The sequence below is a fragment of the Cupressus sempervirens genome, chromosome 3 (assembly GCF_028749045.1).
Source record: "Cupressus sempervirens isolate cs-2001-9-10 chromosome 3, ASM2874904v1, whole genome shotgun sequence".
Classification (NCBI taxonomy): domain Eukaryota; kingdom Viridiplantae; phylum Streptophyta; class Pinopsida; order Cupressales; family Cupressaceae; genus Cupressus; species Cupressus sempervirens.
This window is the reverse complement of record NC_143120.1, coordinates 476408455-476424591: the sequence shown is the minus strand read 5'-3', so window position 1 is coordinate 476424591 and position 16137 is coordinate 476408455.

Below are 16137 nucleotides of genomic sequence, written 5' to 3'. Positions count from 1 at the left end.
TTAGTTTAATGCTACGACCAAGTTTGGTCATTAGTTCTATAATTTTACAAATTAGGCAAAAGTTGCATTAAAAGTTGTCATGCAACTTTCGAACAACTTCCTAAAAGTTGTCAAACATTGTAAACACAACTCTCAAATGGCTAGTTGGTTCAAAAAAGTTATGTAACCATTGGTATTACCTGCATAAGCCCTTATAGGTGGGTTGTAGGCTAAGGAGATGCAATTTGACAATTTTATCAATAAAATAATAACCATTTCTCTACAATTCTTGAGAACAGTGCCCTAGTATGGATAGGTACAGACCTATGTAGTACATGAATCTTTGAGATAAAAAGTTTTTGTATCCAATCTAATTTCAAATTCAATAGGTTTCATTATCTAACTCATCCTAGATCAGAAGTTATCAAAGTTTCTTGTTTGCTTGCCTAGATTGAGGGTTTCCAATAGGTTTCTGATAGGGCTTGATATTTTGACCTAATTCCACCATGGGAATCTAATGCCCCTTGGTGGAATTCAACCTTTATTTATTTACTTTTAGAAAATGTAGGTTGGAGGTGGAGTTCTACAGGGAGGTGTGTTTGCTGAAAAGCCCTAGGTTTATAGTCCCATATGTGCACCTACCAATGACTTAGTACAGTCATGATAAAACTCAATAGAGGATTCATCAAGACCCTAGATTCTAGATTTGGAACCCTTTTACATGCCCTCAAAGGACCCCATCATTTATCTTGGCATTGGTTTGGAGGAAGAAGTACTTGTAGTGCAATTCAGACATAATTGGACCTATTAGCCCTATCCTAAAATTGAATAAATTAGTGACCTCCATTTGGTTTCAAGTCCTAGTGCTTGGATATGTTCCATAAGTCCCAAAAGGTTTTTAGGATCCTCAATATAATTCATACTTTTTTTAGATTTATTTTTATCTAGATTCAAAATCCTAGTTTGGAAAGGCTACAAGCCAAATTCTTAGTTTGTGAAGAAACTTAGTACTATGGGTTTCTTTTGGATGAAAGAACCATTGGAAATAAAATAATAGGACCTAAATAGGCCATAACAATGATTTTAGGTCACCCCTAGTCCTACAAGCCATTTCATTGGGTTTGATTGCCTATTGGGCTAGAGAGACCTCTTAGTAACTTCTCAATTGTTTGGTGTCTTTGACTTGGCATAGCCTAGTGATTAGGTTGCCTTGGGTGTTTAGGTTGTGATAACCATTTCCCTTAGTTCTTACCCTACTTGTGATAAGTATTGGGCACTTGGATCCAAACTTGGGATAGTTGATACCTTGGAACTCACCATTGTTCATTGTTTGAAGGCTTTTGTTTCCCATTGCTGCATCAATTTTTGTCCAAATTGAAAGCATAAATGACATATGAATCTAGTTAATATGTTGAACCACATAGAGCAATGCCTAGGGGAAGTGGAGGGTGCTACTATCACTGTAGGGGAAAATGAGAAGATTATTGTGGGGCATTTGCCCAAGCAAGCTTTTACTTGTAATGGTTGGTACCAAGTCTAAAGCTAAGAGATAAGGGAAGAATAGAAGAAATATTTCTCAAAGGTTGCCAAGCAATTCATTTTGATATATTGGGCAAGAGTAATGTAGAAAATCTGATTTTGACAGTTTGGGCAAGTCATATCCTGTAATGGCTACTGTTACATTTAAGTACTATTGAAATTCTCTTCATATCCCATTTGCAAGAAATGCTTCAGAGTTTGAGTTTAACTCTGAAATCCTCTAGCATATTTCAATTTTGGATAAGTGTACAATTCAAAGAATGATTGACTTTGAAACCCTAATTTTTGGATGTTCAAAACTTTGAAGATGGAATTATATAACATTAGTTATGCTCATATGTCAGTCATGTCAGATTGATGCAATGAATTTTCCTATGATACATGGTTCTAGAATTTGTTTGATGCCATACATAAATGGTCATTTATTTATCTTCAATTCATTTATATTATATGGTATGGTTTCTACTTCGTGTTATGTTGTTTACTTACTCCTCCAAAACACTTCTATGTTACTTTAGATTGATCTCTCTCAATTATGGGGAAGAATAAGAATGATTTCAAATTTGGAACCTCAACTTAAACTTATGAGTAGTTATGAGTGGCCTAGTTCATATTCATGCAATCTTCTAGTTGCTATGAGTGATCTAGTTCATATTTCATGCAATATATTGTTATGTGATGGTATTCAAAAGTCATCCACTATGTATTTAATTTTGAATGGTGGATTTGAAACAAAATATAACTTACTAGTGGAGGATGGTGTGAAGAGAAATCGGAGGATGACTTATATTATTTGAAATTGAATTGTTACTATTTGAATTATCAATGACCTACCTCTAATTCATCTGGGCTACCTACTTTACACATGCAGAGTGAGAATATAAAAGACCTAGATGTGAAACACCTCTAGTTTTCCATAATATATTGAGATTTTGCATAGAATAGAAATATATGAACATTTTTACCAAATACTATTAAACTCGTTGAACTTCTATATTGGATCTTTCTTGTGTGATTAGAATATATTTTTCCACTGCACTAATTCATTTCCACATTAGACATAATGAAACATGAATGCATATTGATTCATCTTAAGTTTGACGAGGATCTAAATTTAGACCATCCACACATATACTTTTTCTATTCTTCCAAACATGTAAAAGGTGAATCAAACCCTAAAATGCGATGTGATCTTCATTTTCATTCATTTTACAAAGGAATTGAATGGTAAATATCGTGAAGAACATTAGTAAACATTTTTTCACCCAATTATGGGTTAATATGCTCATTGTTCAAATTAAAATCAACTTAAAATGTTATCAAATGAAGGCTACCTTGAAACATTGCATACTCACACACTACTTTCTCTGCTAGCATCTTTGAATAGCAGCACCAAAAGAGAAAGAGGAGAAATTAGTTTAATAAAGTTGGAATATGGATATAAGTTTATAATTATTTCTATGGCATATAAATACAAAGTAAATGGGTTACCTTGGTTTGGATGTAGTAATGAAGGTTGCTCCAATAGTCCTCATCGACTATGGTTTGCAAATTTCTTATGGGGTCAAGGTTGTTTAGAGAAACTGTCAAATGACTACTAGAAACTAGAACACTAAGGGGGGTTATAATTACCTAACTAGAAAATAGCTAAGAACAAAGACAAAGATCTATTCAAAATAAGGACTATTTGTATGGTGGCTTGTGGACTACAACACCATCTATTGTCATATGGGAGTTATGGTAGGAGAGAAAAAGACATATTTTTAAAAATAAAAGGATAGGATAGGAACAACTTACCAACAAGATGGAGGCTTCCATTATCAAGATTATGAATAATAGAATATTGAATATGCAAAAAGTGGCAGAAAAGATGACATATTGGGATGAGAAGATGAGAGGTAGATGGATTGGGTTTAAGGTTCCTTGGTATGTTGGTTTGAGCTTCACTTAATTTTGAGAATACTTTAATATTCTCTACTTAACAAAGCCAACCACATGAAGGTGGAAGCTCGTCTGGCTTCACCCCATCCCCCTAAAATCAATCTAAATTTCTCATTATCATCTAATTATGTACTTCATTGAAGAGGATGGGATGTGGTCATATGGTACAAGGGAAGTGCTAGGCAATCAACAGTCATGAAGATAATGAATGGAGTCATTAAGTGATGTGAGGGAAATCAACAAGTGTTGAGGATACAATTAGTGAATGAGATGTGATCAAAAAATGAGTGTGATCAAAGATTGGGTGTGATTAGTATGTGGAGTACAATGGAAGGGAGATATAGCCAATAATTAGGCTTTGGCCATTAATAGTTCTTGAGAGTGTGTGACCAATTCAGAGAACTTGTATTGATCCAAGAATTGGGATAGTGTCTTTGATCAAGACTAATTATGTGAGAAGTTGTATTGCACTGAGACTCTAAAGAATTTGTCCTAAATTAAAAGGATTTTTGATTGGTCCCATTATCTTCTGCATCATAGTAGTACCAAAGCAAGGGATTAGATCCTTGCAAGGTAAAGATGGGTCCAACAAGGTCAGAGAAGGAAATGCTAGACTTCTTGAGTAATGAGAAGAAGAAAACAGAGAAAGAAGAAGGAAGGAAACAAGAAGAGAAAAGAGATGAGAAAAATGAGGCAAGAGGAATTGAGAAGCATAAGATGATCACTTGACGAAAGCATGAGGAAGCTGGATGAACTTATGGAATAGGATAGGAGGAACATTGAGAGATGGGAAGAATAGCGTAGACCAACTTTAGGAGCCCAAATGGATATAGAATACAATTAGAGAAAAGACCAGAACCCACACCTATCATCTTTTAAGAAAGATAAGAATGTTGTTGATTGTACCCACCTAACCAACTATATCCATCTAGGCTCCTAGATACATGTTTCAGAAGGTAGAAGAGAGCTTATCTGCTAGTCTAAAGGATGAAAAACAATTAAAGGAACCAATTGAAGGGAATCAATTTCAAAAGGCATATTTAGGAAAATAAATTTTTATATTTCTACAAAAGAGCTTGGTTGCAAGTCTAAAGGATGAGAATCAAATAGAAAAGAAGGGATTAACAAGCCAAAGAGTGTGCAGCCAGTAGCAGTGACTCTAATATTTGAAATTGGTAACTTGTATAGAGAAGGGATTCACAAGCTTAGGTGATTACTAATAAGAATGAAAATATTTTATCAACTAAAGGATAGTTAACATGCTTGACAAGTACCTGTGATAGTAAAGTAAGGAAAGTGACCAACGATCTAAGAAAATGAAAAGTTTAGTATAAACTTCTAGGAATGTGATGATAGTTTATACGGTTGTCTTAACAAATAGGTCAAACCCATATAAGATGACCATAAGGACTCAAGAACTATGAGTTGCTATGTTAAAAACCATGATGATCATGAGAAAGCTAAGTCAGTTGAAAAGGTCCAGTATCAAGATGAAAAAGAATTTGCTACACTTAGAAAGATGTCAGGTAAAGATAGAATTGAAGATTTAATGCCTCGTGATGAGCTCTTGTCAAACTTGAGTGTTTAATCTAAACCTAACACCATGTAATGAATTAGTTAGATATCAGATAAATATATAAATTAAGATTTAATGCCTCATGATGAGCTCTTGTCAGACTTGAGTATTAAATCTAAGTCTAGCACCTTGGAATAAATTAGTTATATGAGGCAAGTGCAATGTTAACCCTACTCAAGGCAGCTGCATCTTTGTTAGGTCCCTATGGTTAGTATATACAAACACAATGGAAGGTTGATCCATGTTTTGAAACTAGCATTGGTGGATGATTCTCGTCAAGGTCATGAAGAGCTAACACTCTATTCTAGGCAACTAGAAAAACCTATCTTTAACAACACCTAGGCAACAGATGCCACATGTCCTGATATGCACCAAAAATAAATATATAGCTAAATGCATTTATATTACTACCAATGAAAGAACATTATATAACTACCAAAATGTATTCTCTATCATCATCATTGTTTTAAAAAATAACATTATATAACTACCAAAAAAAGAACATTATATAACTACCAAAATGTATTCTCTATCTATATAGAGAATATATAACTAATCATGACTATATTACTACCGATGAAATAACATCCAAAAATGTGTACATTCAATAATGTGTAACTTGAATATCTTTGAAGTGAGTGGATAGTGATATGATAGAGGCTTCATACGTGACACTTAGTTGGATTTCATGCAATTATTAGCAAGACAACCAATTATATATGGCATAATATCATTTTGATGAAACCCTTACCAAATACACACTCTGAAAAAAAATTACTAATTTATTTAATGAAACCCTTGCCAAATACATTATGTAACAAGAAAAGTTGTAGATTTCTACCACTTAGTGATGGCAACTTGAAACCTTTCTATCGTCTGCAATGGTAACTAAAAACCTGTCAAACATCTACAATGGAAACTAAAACTTGTCAAACATTTGCAATGGAAACTTGATCAACCTGCAAACCATATGAGAAATACAAACATAAACAAAAAAGGCACCTAAGGCAACTTGAAATAAAATAAACAACAAAGCCATGAAAGGAAACTTGATGGAAAATGGTTGCTTCTTACCTAAAATGGCACCAGTGCTTGATGCAATCATTCCTTGTCACATGTTAGTTCACTGATTGATCCCTCCTAATGATCAACTATTTACTAGCTTCAAGAACAAAAAAGAATCACTAAATAAGAGCCCTTCCAAAAAAATGCTACACTTAAAAGAAAATGCATAAGATAGCTTGGAAAATATGATTCAAAAGTAGTAAAGGGGTTTGTTATCTTGCATAACCTAAATAATAAAATAAAGTAAAGGATAAAGGATTATAAAAAAATTGCACTTACCCAACAAAGATCCAATGCAACACAAACCAAGAAAAATAGGCCCTAAAGACCAAAGAGGGATTTTGTGACAATAGAAAGAAATCATAAGCAGTGAGAGCGAAAATTAAATTAAGGGTTTTTTATCTTGTATAACCTAGAACAAAGTAAAGGATAAAGTATTGTTTAAAATTTGTACTTAGCCATGTTATAAAACCAAATTATAAGATATCAACACAAGAATATTTAGATCAGGAAACATATTACCTGTTTGCACTACATATACCCTATAGAAAATCCAAAATCTAATGTGTGTGGTGCATATACCCTGTAGAAAATCCAAAATCTAGAATGTAATGTTAGAATTTGTTGTACTAAAATAGCTTTAGCTTTAGCTATCCTAACATGGAAGAATTAGATTCCTTTTAAACATGGAAGAAATAGATTCATATTTATCAAGAGTGGACTAGTTGGACTAGATGTTTTTTAATTTGGATTTGCAGACCTTCATGGTTTCCTTGGTCTGACAAAAGTAATTCATGTCAACATAACTGATTAATGTTGTCACTAATTCAATCAAGAAACCCATTAAGGGGATAATCAAGAATAAGTATAATCATCTGAAGATTAATTGGTAACTCAGGCCTAGATAGTGTAAGTATCATATTACATTCCCATTTAGGTTCTTTTGTTAAAGGTAGTCCTTTCTACCTAGGATCAGGTCTCAAATTAGCGAAATGTAACACTCACCCATGTGTAACCTTGTTGATAGCATCAGTGTTTAATTAGGAGGATATACATAGCCTATTGATTGAAACATGTGCACTTTATGTTCCTTATTTTGAAGGATTAATATATTATGTAATTCTTGGATGGATTGGCAGTAAAGTTGGTATTATTAATGGATTACATATATGGAATGCAATGTAAGTAACTATGAAATTGTGTTTGATGTGTCTACACCATCTGCATGATGAGAAGTTGCATTTCCATGTTGCTTTAGCTATATAAGTTTCAGCAGTTGTATTTGAAGTCTATTTGAGTGAGAAAATGACAAGCTAAATCATACTAGAATCAAGGGACTTATCTCATTGTAGAAGTATATGTTACTATTCATGCACCAAAGAACAAATCGAGCCTTGTAATGTCTAGCATATTTGGTGCAGGGAACTCTAACCATCTCCCATGGAATCTTGAGTCTTATTTAGCTTATTTTGAGTCTTGATAAATTAGGAATTAGTTATTTCATATCATGTTATTATGTGTTCAAATTAAGGTCATATTGACCAATATCGTGTTTTAAGTATTATGAGTCATAGTGAGTAAAAAGTGGGAAAATGCCATGCAAATGCATAAATGGAATATATGATAGTGTCAAGACATCATAAGATGATGATAAAACTTTTAAGGTACCTAGGAATGTATATTAGAACATAAAATACAAAATTTGAAAAAAATGTAAAAATTGGCAAGAAATGTTGTCAGCATTTTCTTTGCAAATTTAACAAAGTCTAGAAGGTGAATAGTCATTCATCTTGTTCAAACTTCTTATCGATGTGAAAGGTCTTGTTTGTTGATATAAATAAATGTAATTTCATTTGGAAAAAGGGTAAAGAGAAGGAGAAGAGATGTGGAACATAAACATGCAGATTATGACAAATAACTTTGTATACTACAAGACTATTTTTTTGGGAAATCTGCATATTCTGATATTTGTTTATAGCATTATGTTCTTCATTACTTTCTCAAGGTTTTAGTGATTATTAAACTTCCTTGTGAAGGTTATTGAAGGCATGGATCAAGATGAATGCAGCATATCATGAGTTAGTAATATGGTTCTTTGTATTTATGGGTTGAGTAGCAAATTATTTGTAGTTTTCAGAATTGTTAATCACAATAGTTGCATACTTTTATTATATAAAGTTTGGGAGAACTTAAAAGGAATGTGCATGTTTTAGATTTCACTCCCATTAAGTATATTCCTTAAGCCATGAATCAAAATATTAATTGTTGTCATATGCAATTAAAAAATTGTGAATTAACATTTTGCAAAAAAAATCGTGATAACATCTTGGTTGGAGTTGCCCATATGAAGACTACTATACACTCTTAGAGTACAAAGGAACCTTGAGGAGAGTAGAGAAGAAAAGAAATGGAGTTGTGGGGGTAGTTACCTTATTCAATAAGGAAATCTTCACAATTACATGGGTTGAATTATGTCATCTACCAATGAGTGGAAGCCCAACAGTTAGAAGCTTGACATTGACTTTGACAAGGTAATGCTATTTGGAAGTTTTTGTATTGTTGTATTTGGAGAGTAAGTGAGGTTAGAAAGAATAGATTTGATGTTAGGCTTCTCTATTTAGACTCAACCTACAAATTATTTATTTGACTGAATAATGGGAATCCATAGTCTTGGAATTATGTCAGTATTAGTAAGAGATATCTCAATCTACCTTTAGTTTGGGAGGTGTTTTGGAGAATTTGAGTTCTTAATCTACCTTCCAAGAGAGGCTATAAGGTAGAACAATTTTTATTGGTGTTGTGAAGCCTCTAAGGTGTCTAGAACCTTATAAATAGTGAAGGTACTATATTGGAAATGAGTTAATTCCTTTGGAAGCTATGGTGTTGATAAAGATCCTAGAGGTGTGAGGTGATGGAGGTGTTGTGTGGTGAGGTGTGAGAGGTTTTTGTGTGATTTTTTTTGAAGGTATAGGTAGAGACAACTAAAATAGGTGAAAGTGGCACAAGGAATATGTGATTCACCTTGTCTCTAGCCTTAGAGAATTGAAGGGGATAGCATATGTTATGCTTAGGTAGGCTTGGAAGAAGCCTAGCCTAGTTTGAGAGTTTTTGTATTAACAAACAAGTATCATCTCCACCATTTCTTGTATCAGTATTGTATATAGTCAAGTAGATAATATGTATGCTCTTCAATGAATACATGGAAATCAAGTTATGAGATATTGTGTGAATATGCCTTTGGCTTAGTTGAGTTTGGTAATGTGAATAATAAACCTAATTTAAAATAAATCAAACCCATTAAATTGAGTTCCAAAATCAAGATTCGCATAATGCATCTAACAAAAAATAAGAGGGGTAGGAAGATGCCAATTGTCAAATGCAAAATAAGAGTTGGGCACTATGTAAAAAGCATTATTGAAAAGAAATGGAGTTGGAAAAAGTTGAAGAAATGAAGTGAGCAACATGATGAGAAGAGAGAATGCTAAGGGACAAAGAGAATCTTTGCAACCATTAATGAAGGAAGGAAAAGTGGACTTGAGAAGACATTTCCTTTTAATTAAAGATTGGATGGTTTCTAATCAGATGAATAAGAGGAATAAGGCACACTCAAGTAGAGAAAGAGCAATGAAAAGAATGGTGTTGGAATCCTATGAGGAAGTAATCAAGATAAAAAAAAATGGAATGGCAGTGCTATGAATATATCAACAACATGATTTTACTGTCAGAGTAGTAACAAAGAGGGATAATGATGTTTGACCAATTCTAGAAGATATTTGGAAGGAATGTTGAATCCTTTGCATTTCTAAATGAGAGGGATTGAAGATGAGGAGTTGTCAAACATTTATTGATCAAGAAGTTTCACATAAATGACTTCTAAGAGACATGCTTTTATGGCATGTAGAGATAGTGAGAATTGGTAAGGAAAAAAATCTTTGCAATGTCATTCAAGGTTTGCTTCCTAGCTAGGTTCCAACTTCTTCACTTGTAGGCCTCATAGTGGTGGGTCCAACATGGTTGATTATGCCCTCTCCAACCAATTGTTCCTCCACTCCATCTACCACTTCTCCATTGCCCCCATTCTATCTAAGCGGCTAGGGCAGAGAATAAAGTACACAATTACTCTATCCAAGATATGTATCAGAAATAAAGAAAAAAAATTATAGAATAACTTGCACCATTTCATTTTCATATTCCTTTCCAAGGTAGATATACACATAAAGGTTTTCAATGGAAGAGAAGAAGAACCTGAATCAATGGAATTCACATTTGAATGAGCACCTTCCTTCAACTCCAGGCCTAGGTCTAGGGAGTTCCACTCAATGTACTTAGATATGCCTACATGAAACATTGACTTATGATGGTTGATTTGCACAAAATGAGAAGATGGGAAAAGCCCCAATATTACTCATAGGAAAAGACCTCAATGTTACTTAAATGAAACCACAGTCTTGTTGTTGCTACTCAAAATATAACATATAACATAATATAATTCATATATTTTTTTCTTTTTTTGTTATGACACGACTTGGTCAAAATTTTGATCTGTTGGAAATGTAGATGGAGTAACTAAGAGAGGGGAGGGGGGCTGCATCAGTTAGCACAAAAAAATTTCTCATAGATCCTTTAGATGTTTGATAAAACTAATTAATGTTTTCACTCAGTAACCATACTAAAAAATGTTGTAACTGGGTAAGTGTAGAGTATGTTTAACTTTAGCAAATCTAACATCAATAGTTATGAATTGCAAACATGAGAGAAAAGAAATGAACACAAGAGACACCAGATTTAACATAGAAACCCAAAATGGGGAAAACCACCAATGTAACTAGTTACTAATTTTCACTCTTCTGAAGTGAGCCCTGTTAGGAGCCAACCTGGTTAAAGGTTACAAAACACACTGTTAGGTGTGACCTTGTTAGAGGATTTAATCACCTTGTTAGGAGTGGCCTTGCAAGAGGTCTTAAAACAATTCAATGGAACTATCACCTTGTTAGAGGATTTACAACTAGCTATTAAACCAACTCTATTAAGAGATTTTGAATCACTGCTACAATGGTAAGAAAGTAACAATGAAATGAACTGTTTCAGATGTAAATGAATTGTTGAATCTAGATCTTTATTCTATTCATGAAAGCTTGATCCTTCCTGATCAAATATTACTTTGCTGCTCCACAAGGATATCTGACCATCTATCAAATTTTCTCACACACTTTCCTTTTCAATCAATACACTTGCATACTCACACACACTTTAGAATCTCCTCATGACCTTTCAAATATACCATCTAGATTATCAAGTCGACTTAATAAAAAATACAATGACCAATAATCATTACCACAGTTGGCTGGAATCAATACTTAAGATAATTAAACTTCATATCTCAAAACAACAAAATCCTTCATTGGCTGACCCTGCTCAGTAAATATTGATCCTAAAATGATTTCCTGTGTTGACCAACAGAAGCTTGGTTAACACTGCAAACTTCCAAAATCCTTTGGCAACCAAGTGAACTTGGTGAACACTAACTCTAACCAACTTTCCTTCGTTAACCATGAGAACTTGGTTAACACTGCTTTTTACTATAATCTACTTCAACACTTGAGTAAGCTCAGCAAACACAAAATTCACAGAGTAATCTCCAAGAATGCTCGATAGACAAGGAAAATTGTCTTGCTAACCAAGTGAGCTCAGTAAGCAAAGACTAGCAACTAATATGAAATTTGTATAACATCAAAGACAACACATAATTAGACAATTGTATCCAACATGATCAACTTGGGAAAATATAAGTTGGTCAAAATTTTGACCAACTCAGGGATAAACCCCTCATTTGGTCAAGATTTTGACCAATGCAGGGATGAAAACAAAAAAAAGATAAAATCATTGGCCAATATAGCCTTTGGTCACAAATTTTGGTAGAAAAATAAGTAGAAATGTACTAGTGGAGGCCTTGGGGAGGTGGCATCTATGTGGCATCCACATAGGTACCACAAAGGAGACACATGGGCTAAAGAGACAAGCCATGCAAAGGTCAACATAAGCCTTTTTGGTGAAAGGGATGGCTCAAGGTTTGCTCACACGTGTGAGAAACCTTGGAGAAAGGAAAGGGGGACAAGTGTGTAAGACTTTTTGGATAAAATAATGAAATAGAAGTTTTATTAGATCTTGAGTTGCTCACACATGTGTGAGAAAATACTTAGGGACTAAGATGTTTTTAGAAAGGTGTTTAGGATTAATTAAGTGAGGTTAATTAATGGGAAGGCTTAGAAGGATGAGAGTGATGGGTTTAGACTAGGTTTTAGGATGGGGTTAGGATTAAATTAAATAGGATTTAACTTAATCATAGGAATACAAAATTTAATAAAGTGGAGGGAATTAAATAAATTGAGATCTATTTAAAAGGGGATTTTATGGAGCACTATACATTAAATAAATTTAGTACATTAGAGGGGATATATTTAAATTAAATTTAAATACATTAGGGAAATGAACTTATTTAATTAAATAAGTAGAAGAATATGGAAAATATAATTCATTAATTATAATGTCAAAGGAAATATTAAATAAATTAATATAGTGTTTGGGACAATTTTAAGCTTCTACATTTCCCCCCTCTTTGATGTGATTTTGGAACAACATTATATCAAAGAAAAGACAATATAGGTTGCCCCAGAGAGGATAGGAGTCTTAGGAATTGTGTCATAGCAATGATAGGGTAGGAGGGTGCCTGCTCACAAAAAGAGAGCAACAAATATTTTCTATGCAATTATTGCGAAAAAGGACTCTAGAAGAAAAGAAAGGGTAGGAAAAAGGCATAGATGAACATTTTGCATGACTTGGGGGTAAACAGGGGTACACATGGCCAAGGGAAGGGTATGAACTCAAAATGGGACCTCAAAGGGCCTATATAAGCCTCCAAGGGGCTCATAGAAGAGTCATTTGTACACCTAGAGAGCATAGAGCCAGAGCAAAGGATGGATCCGATCAAGAGACCACAACTTGGAGAGCACGTTTGAGAGCACCAAAGGTCAACCAACATGGTACCACTGGTAAGTTGACTATCCATTCTTGTCAAATTTTTAATTATGTATTTGATTTTGGAATTGATTATGCAATAAATGGGGAAAAAATGGGGTCGAGGCAAAGACAATAGTTCTTTGCTCTGTCATCTTTGTAGATGACAACATAGGGTAGAAGGCTCTGTAGAGATGACAAGATATGTCTTTTCATCTTCAAAGATGACAGGGTTTTTTTGTCATTTGTGCAAATGAAAAAAGGGGAAAAAAGTGGGGTAGAGACTATGTCGAAGATGATGATCGCCACATCATCCTCTCACAGATGACAATTTAGCAATCATCAAAGATACTAGATTCACATCTCTAATAATCCATGTCTACATGGATTGGTGTCTCTACCAATTTGGACTAATCAGTGGATGTGGGTGAAGGGGGTGACTAGGGGGAATAGGGCATGATGCCCATGCTAGCTAAGAAAAAAGAGCGAAAAACAATTGGAAAATAGATTTTTACAGGTCTATGCTGCAGATGGAAATGCTAACATTTTGGTCTTGGGAGCACTATCCAATAACAATGGTGTTAGCAAAGAGACTCATGGAGGCAGAGTGGGGACATGTTTGACTACGTGGACTGGAGCACATCCACGAGTGCCTAGATCTGAGGGTACACTCAACACAACTATCAACATTGATAGAGAGGTGGTATACACTAACCTCTAGCTTTCATATGCATATAGGAGAGGTGACAGTTACCTTATTGGATGTATGGTAGATATTGAGATTGCTAATCCATAGTAGGTATGTAGAGTATGTGCTAGAGCATGTAGATCCTTATCTACCAGAGTGTTTTTGGAAATGACAATAGAGGCTACTGATACAGTGATCATAGCTAGTATGGAGGGAGGCATTAGACTAGGGGTTTCTATGGCTTTCTTTTTACTTGGCCTCTCTCATATGGAGGATGGTATTTGACCATGTTGGAAATGGATTTTCAATCAAGTGGACATGAGTGTTAAGCACTCTGCTACAAGATGATCGCGTAGTTTTATGCTGGAGTCACACCATTTTTTCCTAGCATTATTATGATCTCCATATGTGCACATATGGGACACAATGAACCATAGGTCCAAGGCTAACTCTACTCATGGTATGGTCATGGGAGCATATAGGTGTTACCTAACCTATTACTAGATGAGAGACACGACTTCTTGGTGAGCCCTATGCATGTTGGTGCAGGCCACCAATTTAGTACACATCCACCAAGCTGGTAGGATTTTGGAGGAGATGTCTAGATGAGATTATCATGTTTGACTAGATACCATATGTAGTACACAGGCATGGATTGCTAGATTATAGGCTAATGTACAGGTAGAGCAGGCAAGGGTAGATAGTGCACAAGAGGACCTGGAAGCACTATAGGTGAGGGTAGACACTGAGGAGTTTAGTGATCTCACCATGTAGGTAGAGATGGACGAGTTGGCTAAGATAGATACTCTTCAGCAAGAGGTGCCTACCCTATGAACAAAGAGAGAGACCAATAAGAGGTAGGTGGATGAGTATCATGGCCAGTGTGATATCATCAAGTGGATGGTGTAGGCTAGGTGTATGTTGATAGTGATGCAAGTGGCCCTGATTGCATGCCAACATGAGGCACAAGCCCTACAAGAGGTAGGTTATTACAAGACACTATATCATGATGCCATGTCAGTAGATGAGTGACAACTTGAGTTCCAGGAAACATCCAGCTTATGGGCCGTAGGGGGTTGTTAGAGGTCAAATCCATCAATGGGATAGGGTAGGCCTCAACAAGGAGGGAGGATAGGAGGGGCAGGGCCCTCATAGCCAACTACATGAGCCTTAGATTTTTTAGTTTTGACATAGTGATGCAGATGTAGTGAGTTTTTGATGATGCATTATGCATGATGTACTACATTTTTTTTTTGTATACAGACTGTACATGGACACTTATTCTTTTTATATATATGACATGATTTGATGAGCCTATATGTATATGGATGATGGTCTCTTATGCATGTGATGTTTATGATGTATAGGATGCTAAATGTGATGCATGATATTATGATATTGTTACTAACTTTTTGGTGTAGGATGTGTGTGATATAGTGTTATATTTCCTATGATGCATATATGATGACTAATGTGTGGATGATGTAGGTCTTATGGTGATATATGAGATGTATGAATTTTGTTATATCACATGTATAGATTTACTATATGCTTTTCTTTAGATGTATCATGATGTGTAAGCCACTAAATGTAATGATTATAAGTGTAATGAACAAAAAATGTGACCTGATGATAAATAATGAATGAGATGCATAATATAATACATAATGAATCCAACAATATGAACAATGAATGTATCTTAAATGAAAATTTCAGTAACACACTAATTGTGAATGAGATAAAAATACAAAATGAAATGATGTAAGCACAAAGTGTAAATAAAGATACAAAATGAATGAGGCCTAAATGATGGACTTGTGTCAAACTTGTTAACTTGTAGGAATCAAGTAGCCTAACATAGGAGGGGGGAATAAATAGAACTTTTGTCTCAAGCATAGTGTAATGCAATCCTAGACTACATGAATCCTAGCTACATGATACCGAGGGATTCAATTGTCTTTATATGGAAGAGCACACCCTAGTTTAATTTTGCACAAGTATTTATGCACCCAATGCTATAGAAGCATAGATGAAAAGATTATTTTTCATGGACTAGACTCTCAAAAATAGAGACTTTAGGAAAAAGTATGTAGTTTTCATAGTCATGGTGGAACACATGTCATATACACACTAGAGAGTTCTAGGCACACCTAAATTATTTTTAGGGATCTTGGAGGAAAGTGTGCTAACCTATTGCCCCCAGTGAGCAATGCATATCAATAACTCAAAACTGACATAGGTGTACTAAAGAATCATGAAAATAGATCATATCACAAATGACATGTGTATTGAATTGGAATCATTCAGGTTATACCAAGATATGGAAGATAGAGGC